Source organism: Malurus melanocephalus, unplaced genomic scaffold, assembly GCF_030028575.1.
Source record: "Malurus melanocephalus ecotype Western Australia unplaced genomic scaffold, MMel_1.1 scaffold_971, whole genome shotgun sequence".
NCBI classification, from domain to species: domain Eukaryota; kingdom Metazoa; phylum Chordata; class Aves; order Passeriformes; family Maluridae; genus Malurus; species Malurus melanocephalus.
Genome location: NW_026624203.1, coordinates 93916 through 109552, shown reverse-complemented (window position 1 = coordinate 109552; position 15637 = coordinate 93916). Strand labels below are relative to the sequence as shown.

The following is a 15637-nucleotide window of genomic DNA, read 5'->3' as shown; positions in this document are numbered from 1 at the left end:
AGGGGGGGACTCCCACAAGTCTGGGGGTGTCCCTCAGGGCTGGGGGGGCTGTGACAGGGTCCCTTACAGCATGAGGGGCGTTGTGGGGGTCTCACAGAGTGAGGGACACTGCGGAGGGGTGGGGACCTCATGGCGGGAAGGCTGTGATGGCAGGTGATGCTCAGGTGCTGCTGACAGGCACAGCCTTCTTGCCTGTCCTGCATCCATCCAGGGTTCTGAGACCCTCTTGTCCCGCCTGTGGATTTTGGGAGCGTTTCAGGAGCCGTCACCTCTCCCCTGGCGAGTGCAGCCCTGTTCTCCCACTCCGAGGCAGTGCCTGAGTTGTGGTCCCTGTGGTTCTTGCTGGGGTTCAGCCTTGTGAAGTGGTGAGGACAGCGAGGAGGAGGCTGCCCTGCCTCTGGGCTGGTATTGCACTCCTATGAGTTATTTGCGGAAGTTGAGGTTCGTGTTATTCTTTTTTTCCCAGCTGTTTTCCCCACATGAGGTCTCTTCTTGCTCAAAAAACATCAGGGTCTTTCCTGTACCAAAAATCGTACCAGTGTGGTGATAATAATTCGATGCCAACAGCCTGATGCCCTATTATGCTGGTCCTAACCCAAACAATTTGGAGCCTGAAGGGGCTGGAAATGGTTCAAGCCATATTAAGGATTCACAGAGATGCTGAGAAGCACTTTAGATACGCTGTTCTGTTGCTGTGTGTGTGCCTTAAATCCAAGCACTGAGTGCCTCAGTGACCAGTTTGTGACCTTTTGCTGCCTTTGTGTGAGTCTGATAGATTGCATGTGTTAATATGATATGATAACTTGGCTTTAAAATGTCTGGGTTTCTTGTGCTGCAACGCTCACATGTGTGTGAAGGAGATTAAATAACTTTGTTTCCTGAGAGGAGTGTCACATGCAGCTGATTATCTYAGATATTTCTGTTCTCATGGAGAAATCTATGATATCCAAGATAGTAACATCTTGGAACGTGGGTTGTCGGGTTTTATCAAGTACTGAGTAATCTTAAGCTCGTTTCTATGCAGGAATAGCAYCAGAAATGAACCACAGTCTGATTATGTGATGATGGGGAGAGAGATTCATCTCCCCCTGACAAATGCCTTAACATCATGTACCATCTGAGAACCGAGTTGTTACATGCAGTGTTATCTGTATCCGCTCAGGGCTTTTGGATGCCTCTTCTTTTCCATTCCTGGTTSCAGAAGTGGGAGTTTGCATGGGTTCAGCTCACTGTTCAGGGATTCTGGAGCAGGGGTGATTGGCAGTCCTCATTGACCAGATTTTTCCAGCAGTCAGCTGTGTACAGACAGTTCTTGAACTTCTTGATGCCTTGTTGCAGAAGGGAAGTCCAAAGCAGTTTTCTGGAATTSTCTGATTTTTCAAGTGGGGACTGTTAGCTCTCATATTTGTTTAAACGTGATGATGGATTTTTGGCAGTTGTCAAGTCAGAGCAAAAGCAGCAAATACAGGAAACAAGAAAAACATGATTGTTGAATTATMTTCACTTAGACTGTGTCTCAGTGATACACAGCTAAATTGGAGGGTGGTTTGTGTGCTGTTCAGATGGGTTGGGAAAGATCATCATCATCTTCATCTTCCCTTGGATATTTGTGGATCTCTGGGACTGTTTAGCTGATGAGTGGGATGTTGTTGATGCATTCCCAAGTTTTGTTTGCCTGTGGGGAGCCAGAGCCCTTTCTGACAGCTTGCTTTCTGTGACTATTAATTCTTGCAGTGCCATAACACCTTCAGCTTAAGATTTTAAGACCTGGCTTCTCTTCTGACCGTGTGTATTTTGTGTGTATTTGTTTCTTTTTCCTTCCAGTCTTTGTTGCCTGATTTTTACCCCTTGCTCTTTGACTSCTATCACCTCTCCCAGCTGCCTTGCCTGTTTTCCCAGGGCATTCCTCCTGCTGCCCACRGTAATGTTTTCACCAGGCTGGGAATTGCAGATAAACCACAGATGTTACCTGTTTGATGCCAAGATCATGGCAGCTCATCGTGAATTGGTTTCTGGTCCAGAGATAATTTTTCTGCTTTGGAAACCCCATAGAAACAGTGAACTGGGAGGGACCTTGTGGTCATTGGCTCCTGCCTCTTCATCACCAGAGATTTTTCCTGTRATCTGTGCTAAATACCTCTGGGTTTTTGAGAAAGTACAGACCGAACATTTTGAAGCATCTCCTAAWGCTGGGATTTTAACTTGCACTGGAGTATTTTGTGTTGCTTGTAAACAAGTGCAACCTAGAGTGGGATTCCTATGTCTTAACCACCCAACAAGCAAAAAATGGGTTGTTTTTTTTGTTTGTTTTCATGTGAAAAAGGCAACTGTAACTCGTAGGCAGGTTTAGATACTCTGTGCTGAAAACACGTGTATTTCCACTCCTGTGTGACTTGGCAGTGGGGAAATCATTCCCATGGGACCTGGGGGACACAGCCGGGACCGCCAGTTGTCTCTTACAACCCGTGCTGACACAGGCTGTGCTTGCTGGCCTAAAGCTAGCACAAGTATGAGCTGCACTTGTGTGGCTGCAATTTAGACATATCCTCAAAAGCAGAGTTTTCTTCTCGGAGARCACTTGAAAGTGCTGTTTACTGGGGCTTGTCGTGGTTGAGTTTGGCTCCTGCAGCGCAGCCAGCTGTTTGTCACATGCAAATCGTGGTGGTGGATGCTGCCTGAGAAGAGGTGCAAAGCCAGTTTGAGGTTTTGGGGTTTGTTTMGRAWGGAGAAAGACAGAAGCATGTGCAGCTCCGTGGCTTGCAGCTCATCGATCCCCAGGCAGCCTGGGCGTAGGAAGCCTCAAGCCATGGCCCACCAGGTAAATTGGTGTTATTACAGCACTTGCAGGGCCASTTTTGAAGTGCAAATTGAAATCCCGTTTCTGTGAAGTCATTGCTGTTTGTTAATTGATGCCTGTTACCGGCAGGAGCAGTTTAGAGGTCTGACTAATCCATCTGGGATGAAAGAGGGCAGGTTTRGGTTAGATTTTAGGAAGGAATTCTTCCCTGGGAGGGTGATGAGAGCCTGGCACAGCGTGCCAAGAGAAGCTGTGGCTGCCCCATCCCTGAAGGCATCCAAGGCTGGGTTGGACAGGGCTTGAAGCAGCCTGGGATGGTGGAAGGTGTCCCTTCCCATGGCAGGGGGTGGAATGGGATGAGCTTTTAGATCTCTTCCAACACAAACCGTTCTGGGATTTGATGATCTGTCCCTGCTAATTGGTCGTAAATGGATAATGGTTTCTCGGGGCTATGTTGACATAACCAATAACAYTACAGAGTGACCTGTCCCTCATGGATAAAATCGAGTGAAATACAGAAAATTGAGACTTACAAATTAATCAAATCAATCCTTTGTTTTTTTAGGAGTAGGACAGAACCCTAAACCTCCAAACCAGCAGTTAATCTGTAGCCACTAATGGACATAAGGAGTATTCTTAACGAGTCTCAGAATTCCTGCTCTTACACTCAGTTTCTGAAATTGTTGGAATCTTGTTGCCTGGAGCAGAGGAGTTGTGTTTTCTCTGCTATTCTCTGCCCTCTCTTTTCCCCACGAATTTTGGTACATTAAGAAAATGTGTCATTTTTCTAATGCAAATGCCTGCCAGAGAATAGTATCAGAACATGGGATTAACCCATRGTGTCTAAGAAACACTGATAGAAAATGTTAATAACATTTCCCAGTGCATAAGTAATATTTTTATTCTTCTAYTTTATGCAGTGTCCAGCTGCTTGGTCTTTTACCTGTCTTGTCTCATAAAATGCTTTATTTTATGGTTCAAAATACTTCCAGGTATTTTCATCTGACTTCAGTCTTAGGGACAGTGMCAGTGCAGGTAGCCTGAGGTTTGTTTTCTTTCCTGTTGTGTTTTGGTACCAGCATGGCCTCAAGTGTGGATTTCAAAATCTGCCTCTGGGTGAGTTCTCTTCCTGTTAGTGCTGTCCTTCAGTGTAACAAAGTCATCTCAAATCTGTGCTGTAATATTGGGCATTGATAGATTCATCTGGAAGTGAGTTCTGTTTGTGTGAAGGCCCCAAYGCCACGGTGCAGGAAATGCATTCCTCTGCGTGTGTGTTGCCCTCCTCAAGGAGCACTTCTTGACAGGTTGGGAACTTTGTAAACCCAGTCAGAGACCTGATAAATTCAAGCTYGGACACTTAATGTGGCAATTGGCTTCTCTGCTTATAAAAGCAATACAGTTAAAACCATCCAACAAGCCTCCATTATGTTGTTTCATTAACACATTTCCATTTCCAACGTGAAGAGAAGCTTTCCTTTTCCCCATCCCATGTGCACCCCACCTTCTGGGCCCGGGTTTGGTGGAATTGAGCACGTCACTGAACGTGGGAAAGGCTTCTTTATCTTTTCCACCCGTGATCCAGTGCCTCCRCATCGTATGTAACGCAGCAGCACATCGGGCTGGGATTCGTACACGTCTTTTAGTGTTTCTATTACGGGCACGAGGAAGTCATTATGCTGCAGGTCTGCTCTGTGTAGGCACTTAGTGGGAAGTGATGTGTTCTGGATTGTGTTGGTGTGGAGTGGAGGATATGCTGTGGAGTACTGCTGACATGCAGATGATGCCTGGAAAAGGTTGGCATGGAAGCGTTGGTGCTTGTGATGAGAGGAAGCTGCCAAAAAATGGGGAGTTTTGGAGTTGAGAGCAGAGCCTGAATATTTAGAGCAATGCTGTGAACCTCTTTYTAAGGGGTCTGTAAAGTCTAAGCAGAGCTGTCCTGAATTCCCTACCAGAGCCTTTCTGTCTGCAGGGAAACTTGTGAGGGTCTGCAAGTAAAATAGGTTAGAAACCTTCGATATAAGTGCAGTAGGGACATCAAAGCTGTGATGTGTAACCAGCAGCAGGGCAGAASTCAGGACAGTGTGATCCTGTCTTCCTCATTTAGAGGTAATTTGCTGGCCACGTGATACAGGAGCCAGTTGACTCCCAGAAATGCATTGTGCATCTAATAATACATGTCAGGGAATAGGTTAGCATCRTTCTCAGATAATTAATAAAGATACCATAGCAAATAGGAAGGAAAAAAAACAACCCATGCATTGTGTAGCTAAGATATTTCTTTCCTTAGGCATCTCTCCTGGGAAGATCTTGGTGCTTGTAAATGAATCTGCCGCCTACCTTGTGYACCTTCATTTTAATGTGGGGATTGAGGAGGAGCCGGCTATCGGAAAAGCAGCCAGAGATGGATGCCTTGGAAAGGTGCCACTAATTACTGTGGCATCTGACAATTAGCTCTTAAACCTTTCCTTGCAAAGTTCTAGATGGTGCATCCTGAAACCAAAACAAGGAYCTGGAGAAAGGGGAGAACTGTCCTTGTAATGATCTTTTAGGGTGGTTGCTAAACCACCCTAAGGTGGAGTTGATTCTGTCATGGTTCCCTTCCAGGAGAGCAAATCAGATTTGATGAACCCCGAAGCATTTTGGTGTTTTGCTGCTGGGCTCTGTCGTAGTCCRAAAACTTCTTACGCTTCTTACCTTTAAAGCAGTTTTGAGGCCGCCTTTCTTCATGGGGAAAGCTGTAAATCAGTAACATCTACAAAATGTCATTGCTGATGTTAATCTGAGAATTTTAAACAAAAATCAAGATGAAATAAAAAAAGATTGAAAGAAATCTTGCAGTTGGTTTCTCGCATTTGCCTCAGGGTCTTCTGACTCTGTTTTTACTTTGTGGYGATGATGAATAGCACCAAGCCTTTTGCAAGTGTCTCAAGGGTGTAGTTAGTTAGGAGTAACGATTGAGCTGGAGCTGGGAAGTATCTCAAGGTTTTTGTGCAGAAGCTGATTTCCCCCCACCCCTCAKGGATCAGACCTGCTCTTTCTCTGGAAATGACTTTTATGTTGCTGGGACAATGATGATTTTGATTAGAAAAGCCAAGCTACAGAATTATTTCTCCCTTGTCAAACAAGATGTTGGGGAAGATGTTTTTGCATCCGCTGAGTGTTTTCCTGAGCTTGTGTTTCGGATGACATTGCTCAGGTGGYGATGCCAGGAGCATCTTCAGGGATAGTTACACCAGCGTGACCCAGGCTTTGCACTGACTTGTGTCTCTGTATAATTCCACTGCCTTGGAAGGAGTGACCTGGAATCTGCAGACAGATCTGGCGTCTGTTTCCATGTGCATCTCTGATCTGTGCTGCGTGTGCCGACACGCGAGCCCTGGCTTACAGCAGCTCTCTCCAGGACCGAAAGTGGCAGCTGTTTGACAAATGCAATGGAGCGAGTGTTATAAAAAGAACCAAAGTGAATTTCCTCTTCTCAAAACTGATTAAAGCAGGAGCAGTACTGGGAATGTTTCTTAAGAGCTCTGTGTTCCTTTGCAGGGGAGTCTCACTTGGACACTTTGCTGTCCCTGTACCTATTCTTAGCCTGTTTACCAAAAGCTGTTGTGTGTGCATCGAGACCTCCCTGTTCAGGCTGTTTGTGTGTTTATGTGGAGCCTTTTGAGGAGAGAGAGGATTAAATCCAAGCTTTTCTGTCACCTCCTCCTGCTTCTGTGCTTTTTAACTACTCAGGAAAATACAGGTTAACGTTTCCATAGTATCTGAGTGTATCACAGCATGTCTGTGATGCAGGGAAGTACTACATGGTACTTGTTGACACTGACCTTTGAATTTGAGATTTTTGACATGGTTGAACTGATTTCATAGCGTGCTGCTGGAASGGGTGGCCCTGATCCCTCTCCCTCTCTCAGCTCTTCAGTCCCTGTCTTTCATATGATGCCTCAGTGAAGTGATTCAGTTTGAAAATCCAACAGCAAACTGTTCGCTTGAGGGATTTTTGGTAGGAGGTGGGGAGTCCCACTCCAGTAGGGAGCACTAGGCAAGGGCTGGTGCCCTGGGAGGTTTCATGCCTTKGGGGTGTCCTTGGAGGGGATCAGAGAATAATTTAGATTGGAAAAGYCCTTTGAGATCATGGAGTCCAGCCATCCTCCAGCACTGCAAGGCCACCACTAACCCATGTCCCCAGGTTCCACATCCACATGGATTTTAAATCCATCCAGCTGTGCCAGGGCTGAACAACCCCTTAAGTGAAGTAATTCCTCTTATATTCAACCTGAACCTCCCCTAGTACAGCTTGAGGCCGTTTCCTCTCATCCTGGCCCTGTTCCCTGGGAGCAGAGCCCAACACCCCGGCTGTCCCCTCCTGTCAGGGAGTTGTGCAGAGCCACAAGGTCCCCCCTGATCCACCTTTTCTCCAGGCTGAGCCCCTTTCCCAGCTCCCTCAGCCTCTCCTGATGCTCCAGCCCCTTCCCCAGCTCCGTTCCCTTCCCTGGACTTGCTCCAGCCCCTTAATGTCCCTCTTGTCAGGAGGGTCCCAGAGCTGTCCCCAGCACTGGAGGTGCCCCAGCAGTGCCAGCACAGGGGACGGGCACTGCCCTGGCCCTGCTGCCACYCCAGAGCTGGGACAGCCYRGGTGCCATTGGCMTTTTTGCCCACCTATGAGCCACCTCCCCCAGATCCTTTTCCACCCAGCAGCTTTCCAGCCCCTTCCCTGGCAGTGATCAAACTGAACATGGCAGAACCATGGGCAGGTRAGAAATGGGCAGTGGGACAGTGACACAGCCACTCTGCTGTGTCAGGGAGCTGCCCCACCACCCTTTTATCTTCCCTGCAGCCCCAGAGTGTGCTCAGGACCAAGAAGGGTGATTTAATGAAGCGCAGGGACTCTTTCTAAATGAACACGCTGAATGGACAAGAATAGTTGGCTGTTGTATATGACTGTGAAGGTCACCAGAATCAGATGCTCATTTTTCAGCTCCTCGTTGCTGCTGGGTGCAGCAGAGCTTTGTGCTGACGCAGGCAGTTCCTCTCAATGGGGCTGGAGTGGCACTGAAAGAAGAAAATGCCACGTTTTGAAGGCTCTTGGTAGTGAGACAACTGGAAAAATCTATATTGGGTACAAATTTTTTAGACTTTGGGGCTTCTTTTTATTGCCTGTTTTTTTTATTCGGAGGCCCTCTTGCTATGACTTCTGCTTTTCTGTTACCAGAAGTTAAATTAATAATYTCCCTTACTTCCCATCCATGGGAAGAAATGTCTTCTTCCTGGCCCAAGCTGAGCTGCAGATGAGACCTGGTTTTGGGAACTGTGTTATGCAAAAGCAGAGGGGGAGGAAGAGGAAACAGTTTTCTATTCTCTTTGAAACGCAGTTTTAATGGTTCTTTGGTATTCATGTAATTATTTAATCGGCTGCATGATCCCTGGGATTATTATTCTTTCCAGGTAATAACTGGAGCAGTGAAGTTATCTTGTAATCTAAAAAAAAAAAATGGCATATGTTATTTGCAGTACTGCATTTTAGTAATTGTTTGCAATGACCTTTTGGAATCTCAGAGAGAAAATTTGTTTGCTTGACTTTCTCCCAGATCAGCTCCTAGCAATCTCGATATAGAGAAAAATTGAGTTGYTTTGGGTTTTTTAATTACATTCTGACAGCAAAGCCTGTTTTTCTGTGTATGTTGCACTTGTGGCTTTTTTAAAGGTTAAGTTCTATTTTGATAGGACTTCCACAGATGTAGTTTTCTGAAACTTTTTGGTTTGGTTGTTTGCTTGGTTTTTTTTAAGCCAGAATTGCTTATTCTTGGTATTATCACAAAATAAATGTTTATTTATTTATTTCTCAATCTAAGGAGAAAATTCACACTGTATTTTTGAATGTCTAGAGGTGTGATGATGAATGGCCTGTGGGTTTCTTGTTGGTTTTGTGGTTTTTTTGTTTGATTTTGTATTATGTGGGTTTTTTTGTTTTTTCCTCCCTTTTTCAGCTTTAGAGATTTCAATGTGATTAGATCATAGAATCTTGCCAGGTTTAGGGAAAGAAAAAACAATTTTTTTTTAAACAAAGTTTTAGCAGAGCTCTTGGGAAATCTGGTTCCTTGATGTCAGTGGGTTGTGGTCACAGCYCACTGTGGGTTTGGTTTGTAAGAAAATGTCCAATATCTGAGGGTCTTACCCCACACCAGCTCTGTCTTTGTGAAACCTGCTCTTCTCAGGGATGAAACCAATGGTTCTTTATTTTTCCCTTTCAAAAATTCTGGCATTTTTCCACTTTAAAATCTGACAACTCCTGAGAGCGAAGGGTCAGAAAAACACATTGTGYGAAATCTCTCAGCATTCAAGTAGGAGTTTTCACATGAGAGCCCATTGCTCTGTGTGTTTTCTGAAGCTGCACTTGGAGAGGCTGTGAGAGTCTGGTCCTTCAAACACACCGAAGAAAACTCTGTGAAAACCGTGCCAAGGAGCAGGTGCTGCAGAATTCAGGTTCTGCCAGGTTTGGAGAGAATTGCACTGATGGAGATCSGCGTCTCTCGAGGGAAAATAAGTCTCCAAAATGAGTGTCCAAGCTGGAGCAAGACAACAGATGCCAAAAATATGKCCAGTAGCTGAGTCTGCAGCTGAGGCAGTTTCCCTTCCTCTCAGTCTGATCTCTCAAGGCAGTTTGGTGTCCAGAAGAACTGAAACCTGGAATTGTTTCCATAGGGGACAGAAAGGAGTGCAAGAATTAAATGGGACCCAGCCACAATGATCTGGAGCTGAGTGAGCAGCAGCCTGTGCGATTTCAGCTTCTTCATCAGGCTGCTTTTGCACATCCCAACTTGAAAAAGGAGGGTTTTCATCCTTGGATCTGAATAGACAAACCTGAGGGGCTCCTTATTTCCTGCTAAATTCCAGATAAGATCTTTTACTGTTTGAACTTGCAAAGCAGTTTAGGTGTGTGCTTCCCTGCTCGCAGGGTTCCTGCAAAAAAAACTTGATCCACCCCTTCATTTAGTTAAGTCTGTTTGGAATGAACAATGTTCCTCAAGCTGTGAATACAAGAATGGTTTAGCTTTAAAAAAAAAAAAAAAAAAAAAAACCCTCCCCTGCAAACANAAACCCTCCCCTGCAAACAGATGATGTAATGCCCAAGTGCCATGTTTAAACAGTAGCTAATTTGCCAGGGGATAAACCAGGGTGAAATCTGTCAGGCTTTCTAATTTCCCACATTCACCAGAGCTTTGTTCTTTTTGCTTTCAAATGCAGGGTACGTTTGTGTGTCCACACTTTGTGTGGTTTCCTTCAGCTTCTGCAGCCAAAGAGTTTGTCCAGGGGCAAGAGAAAATGTTGCTGTAAACCTTTTGTTGCCATAAACCTTGATATGCATCTTTTTGTTTTTAACTTTTCCTTTGTGACCGAATTAAAATCCTGAGCCATCCCTTTGATGAGCTGCAGCACGGGTTTATTCTGAATTTTGATCTTGACTCTTTGCACTTTCCTTTGGCCAAGCAAGATTCACTCCTTACAAAGTCCCCGGGGCGCTGCTGGGTGGGAGACTCCTTGTTCTGCAGCTGGTTTGGGCTGCCTGTGAGTTGTTTACTCGGTGTTTGGACTCTCCTCTCCCAGCCAGTTTTGTACAAAACAAGGAACACTTAGTTTTCACACATTAAAAAAAAAAAAAAAAATTACGAGCAGCTTTCTCTGCTGGTGGCAGCTCTGGTGTCTGCTGACAGGAGGGGACTTTGGCTGGTTGTGGAAGAGGGAGGTTTGGATCAACACTCCCCTCCTCCTCTCTGGGATGGTCTGTTTATTGGAATTTTTCACTGACCTATTCCTTTAATCCTCAGTTTTGGCACCATTTCCCAGGGCTGGTGTAAGCACAGGGCTTTGCCAGCCAGCAGGATGAACCAGGGCACACAACAGGGTTAGAGAGATCCAGGAGCTGCAGTGCCTGTGCTGATGGAGGAGGGAAGATGTGACGTGAGAAATTGAAGTGACAGTTAAAGAAATTACTTCCATCTTCTCTGGCTTTTTATATCAAAAAGCAAAAAAATGCCCATCTTCATCTTAAAATCTGCCATGCTCAGGGGTAAAGCTGTTTCTTGGGGATGTCATTAACCAGCTTGGCATGAGGGGTGGTTTCAGCAGTTTTTCTTCCTCTAAGCAGCGCTGGCAGAAAACTCCGAGGGTAACTTATGCTGACACTGCTCTGGGTCCGGAGCTGTTGCTCTGGAAAACAGCACTTGGGGAGGGATCACATCTGTGAGGGCTGGAGCTGACTCACAGCATCCAGATCTRCTGGGATCTGCTGCTTTCAAACAGCTGGATTGCAGGAGCTCACCAAAATCGTGTGAGGGGTGGCAAGCTGAGGGGCTGTCCTGCAGCTGACGGTTTATTTTTGCCGTGGTTGAAAAGTAAGAGTGGTGGGCCACTTGCAGTTTATGGTGAAGTTGTGCTCACTCTTGTTTTGTTTATTATAATTTTAKTTCCCACACTTTGCTTGCTGGTTTGACTCCTTCCTCTTTGGCATTGTTTTCACRTAAATCCTTCTCAGAATTTCCCTGGTCCCTGCCAGCTGTGGAGCAGCTGGGAAGATMCCAGAAAACACGAACTGCTCTGAAGGACTGCTCAGAAGGCCACGGAGCCTGGATTTATCTGGAGCTCCTSGGATGGGCTGCACCACCCCATCTCCTGCAGCGGTGGGGATGCGTTAAGGAGCTGTGGGCTGCGCACAAGGAGCCTTTTGTTTGCTCGCCTTAGCAACSCTGCCTCTCTGAAAGCTGAGATGTTCTCACTCCCGCAGTGCTGTTCCCTGGAATGCTGCTTGTTTCTCAGGAAGCAGGCCTGGATTTGGAGGGTTGATCTCAGAAAATTGGGCCTTCTGTCCCTAAAACCCTTTTTTTTTTTTTTGATGACAGATCTCCAGCCAAAAGAACTCTGGTTATCCTCTGTTTTTCCCCCAAGCAGTGTGTCCTGCTAASTCTCATTCTCTGCTAGATCTGTTCTGATGCGCCTGATGTGCTGAATTTAAATAAATTKTAGTCTTTGCTAAATATCTGTCAAATATTGACTTAGTCTGTAGGGTGAGCTGACTAAGCTGAAATTAATGGTGTAATTCCAGCTTGTTTGGCACAGGTGTGAAGGCAGTTTCATTGCAGATGGTAGAGGAAATTAAGATCTTGACTCCATCTCAAGGGGAGGAAAGAGAAGCCTTGGGCTTATATGGCAGGAATGAAAGACTTGGTGGAGACGTAGAGGGGGGTGTTTGTGAAGATATTGAGGGTGATAAAAACTCTTCTTAATGAGTGAGGTCATAACAAAAACTCCTTGATTTTTGTCTTAACAGTGCACTATTACAGATGCCATGAAATTATCTCCTACATTCTGGTCCCTTGCCATACCCCTGGGATAATTTTTCTAAATCTGTTGAAAATGAGATCCAAAAAAAAAAAAGAGACAATCTGGCTGGTTGAGGTTTTGGCACAGATCAGCAGCCTCAGTGCTGGTACTGCTGGCTTTGTGTCTTCACCCTCTGCAGGTGAACAACTCCACATGTTCCCGAAGTGCTGCTGCAAAATGACAAAGCCCTGACACCWCCAAGCAGGAAAATGGAGATGCAAGGAGGTGTCTGAAAGGATCCAAGAGAGCCAAATGAGCTGATGGCAGAACTGGAGCTTAACCACGCAGCTTCCCTCATGTTTTAGAGCCTGTCCTTCGAACTCCTGGGAAGCTGGTGATTTTTGAGGTTACTTTTGAGAGGTTTTTTGCTGCCATAAATGAATTTTGGGATTCAAAACAAAGATGCAGCTTCAGWGTCAGTCCTGCTTGAGTGACTGCAGGGATCTCAGGGCTGGTACAGTGAATCTGATGGAAGTTTATGTAAGTGGGGAGCCCATGCCTTTTTTTTTTTTAAACACCTTTTGTTCTCTTCACCCCCCAATTTCTTGCTGCAGGTAGTAAGATCTCCATTGTGGCTTTCAGTTTAGTGGGAGCTTTGTCCTTAAAATCGATTGATTCCTGGCTGATCTTCAATAGCCCAGAGAGCAAATGTAATGCAGCAAATTCATTATATGCTAAAATATTTATTGTGTTACTGTAAAGGTCACCGATGGCAGTGGAGGCTCAGGAAGATACAGTTCTGCATCTTTCCAGAGATGGTATCTGTCACCACTCTCTTTTGAGAGCAGTGTCTTATTAAGTACCTGGAATAACTTATGCTCAGCTCATGGTTTTGGAGGTAAGGGATTGGATCTTGTGTAGGTTAATAAATGACWGTTRTGCTGCATCTGAAAGTGAACAGCTRTATTTCAGTTTGTTCTGGGTATCTCACAGATASATGTGGAGGGCAGAGCAAGAAAGGAGTCTTAATTTAACCTTGTCCCTTTTTGCTTGGTTTTACTAATCTGCAGAGTTGTAAAATAAAATCTCCACGATCTTATTTCTATTCTGGTTGTAGTAATCTGGAATTGGCAGTATTGCCCACAGGCAGTTTTGCTCCTACCTGTGTAGGAGTGAATTACTTGTTGTGTAAYATCATATGGAAAGGTAGCAATGAAAAGGCTTCCCAGCAATGAGGTGGGCTGTGACTTCCCTTCCCCCAAACCACAAAATGAACCTCATCTGGCAAATGGATTCAGGGCTACGAGGAACCTCTCCAACCCTTTGCACAGTGCAGGAGTGGTGGTGTGTGCCTGTTCCCCACTGCAGGGCCCTGCATGCTGGGGGATACATTACTGACCTATTTGCTGGTGGTTTTTTTAGCATCTGGCTGGGATTAGTTGAGCCAGCTGATACCCAATTCCATGCTCTAATGGTATGTCTTTAAGCACGGGTTAGATGATTGGATACTGAGGAGCATTTTGGAGTCTGGCCTTGCAAATACAGCTTGTTAATGGAGCTGTGCTGGCAGGGCTGCCTTTTAAAGTTCTGCTCTCTGTCCTCTCCATGATATTCCAGCCTATCTGGCTTCCCACTGCCTGATCCTCACTCTGTCTGCAGCTCCTCTGCCAAGCAGTGGCTGCTGGCCTGCACATTTGTCACCTGTGGCCACTCCTCTGGCTGTGAGGGGCTCTTTCCTCATCACACTGAGAGTTTTTCTAATTGGAACTGAGCGCTGAAGGGGCYGCATTCATTGTGCGGTGTCACGAGTGAGCTCTTTGCCTGAGTGTCTGTTTGAGGCAGCTGCATGAGGCTCAACAGCTTTGCCTGTCATGATCAGACAGACCTGTAGATAATCTAGCAAATCTCTTGATGATGAGGGTGGAAAATAATAACGCTTTGATTTACAGATGTTGCCGCACAAAAAATGTGTTTCTGTGAATTCTCTCAATGGCAATATCTGGGTGCCTTTGGCATCCTCAATTTCTGAACATATCCTGAATTCCTGCACACTTGTCTGGACACAGACACRGGCAGCTGCTTTACACAGGCAGATGATTAATTATTTTTCAGTAGCATTTGAAGCCAAGTTCAAATTACAATTTGGGATTACAATTGGGTCAAGAGGCCTTGCAGTTTACAGTAAAAAAGACAAAGGATGATACAGGCAGTTGCCTTATCACTGATTATAGCCAGGTTGAAAACAGCAAAGGGATGAAGCATATTTTTTGTTCAATCCTATAAACACCTTTTCCTTTCCTCCAGGAAGTTGTAGATGAACCTGAAAGCATTTTTAGTGCCTGTGCAGTGAAAGGGGAAGGAGATGCAGCAGGCACAGAGATCTCACCGGTGGTGACAGAGTTGTGCAGTTGTGGTGGATCTGCACCACCAGCAGGAGAATTGCAGGTGTTTTCGAAGGGGTTTGAAGTATTTTCTCTTGGTTATGGACTGACTGACAGATATGCAAAGGATTGGGAAGTGTTTTCACAATCCCTGGGGACTGTGGTAAACTGGAATAAAGAGCTCCTGTGGTCTCTCCTGGCTGTGTGGCAGAGCACTTTGCGAAGTGCTCAGATTGAATCTGAGCTCGGTTCTTGTTTGTGAGGTTTAGTTGTAATCTCGGTTTGCTCTGCAGCCACTGTGCTTTCAGTGGGACAGGGAAGAGGAGGGATGGGGGGAGGATAGAAACACACTTGTTTTGGTTGGAAGAACTCATGAATTTATGATGTTAGCTGCTTTTCTGTTAAAGGTGAGGATAGCATTCGTGTGGGAGACATTTAGGTTGGGACTTTTTTCTACAGATCTGGTTGTTTACCAAGTGGTTTTTTTTTTTCCTCCTTTCTCGAGGTCTGCTTTATAACTAACAGAGAAAACCACCCCTTTCTGTAGCACAGTTCATCTTGTCCTAAGCAGACATCTTGAACCAATCTGATTTTCAGTGCTCCAGAGAGAGCCAGTCCAGCTGGTTCAGGTGTGTTGGGAATCTTTTGTGGCCAACATTACTGAGTGAAATTGGGCTTTTGCAAGGCCAAACCTTGGCTGCTGGCTGGGTTTGGAGACTGTACAAGCTCCTCATAGTTGCAACTTCCTCCTGTTTGGAAGAAAGAAGAGCTGATGATGCCCTGGCTCTGATTATACCCCGTGGCAGTGGGTCTGAGCAGTATTTCTGGCTATTTTATTGAGAGGCATTTTCAAGCGGTTCACTTATCAATGAAGAAAGCTGAAAGGCTTTGTTTACTCTCCTGACCCTGGGAAGATTGGCCAGTTTGTTATGGGGGATCCATCCACGAGGGAAAAGTGCAGCTGGATGTGATCATTTCCTCATAGCGAATGAGATGGTGCACGGCATCTTTTCCCAGTGATTTTTGTACCTCTGATCAGACGTGCATTGGTAGAGGAAATCACACTGAAAACGACCGCAGAGCTTTCTGTTTTAACTCCCTAACTTGAGCCTGGATCATTSAAAGCAAACCCTCGGAGCCTGTG

At 45.5% G+C, this 15637-nt stretch overlaps 1 protein-coding gene across 3 annotated transcripts in view; it reads left to right on the top strand.

Moving 5' to 3' along the window:
* EXTL3 (exostosin like glycosyltransferase 3) overlaps window positions 1-15637 on the top strand; it is a 110645-nt gene that overhangs the window by 21373 nt on the left and 73635 nt on the right. The gene's annotated exons all lie outside the window — the stretch shown is intronic.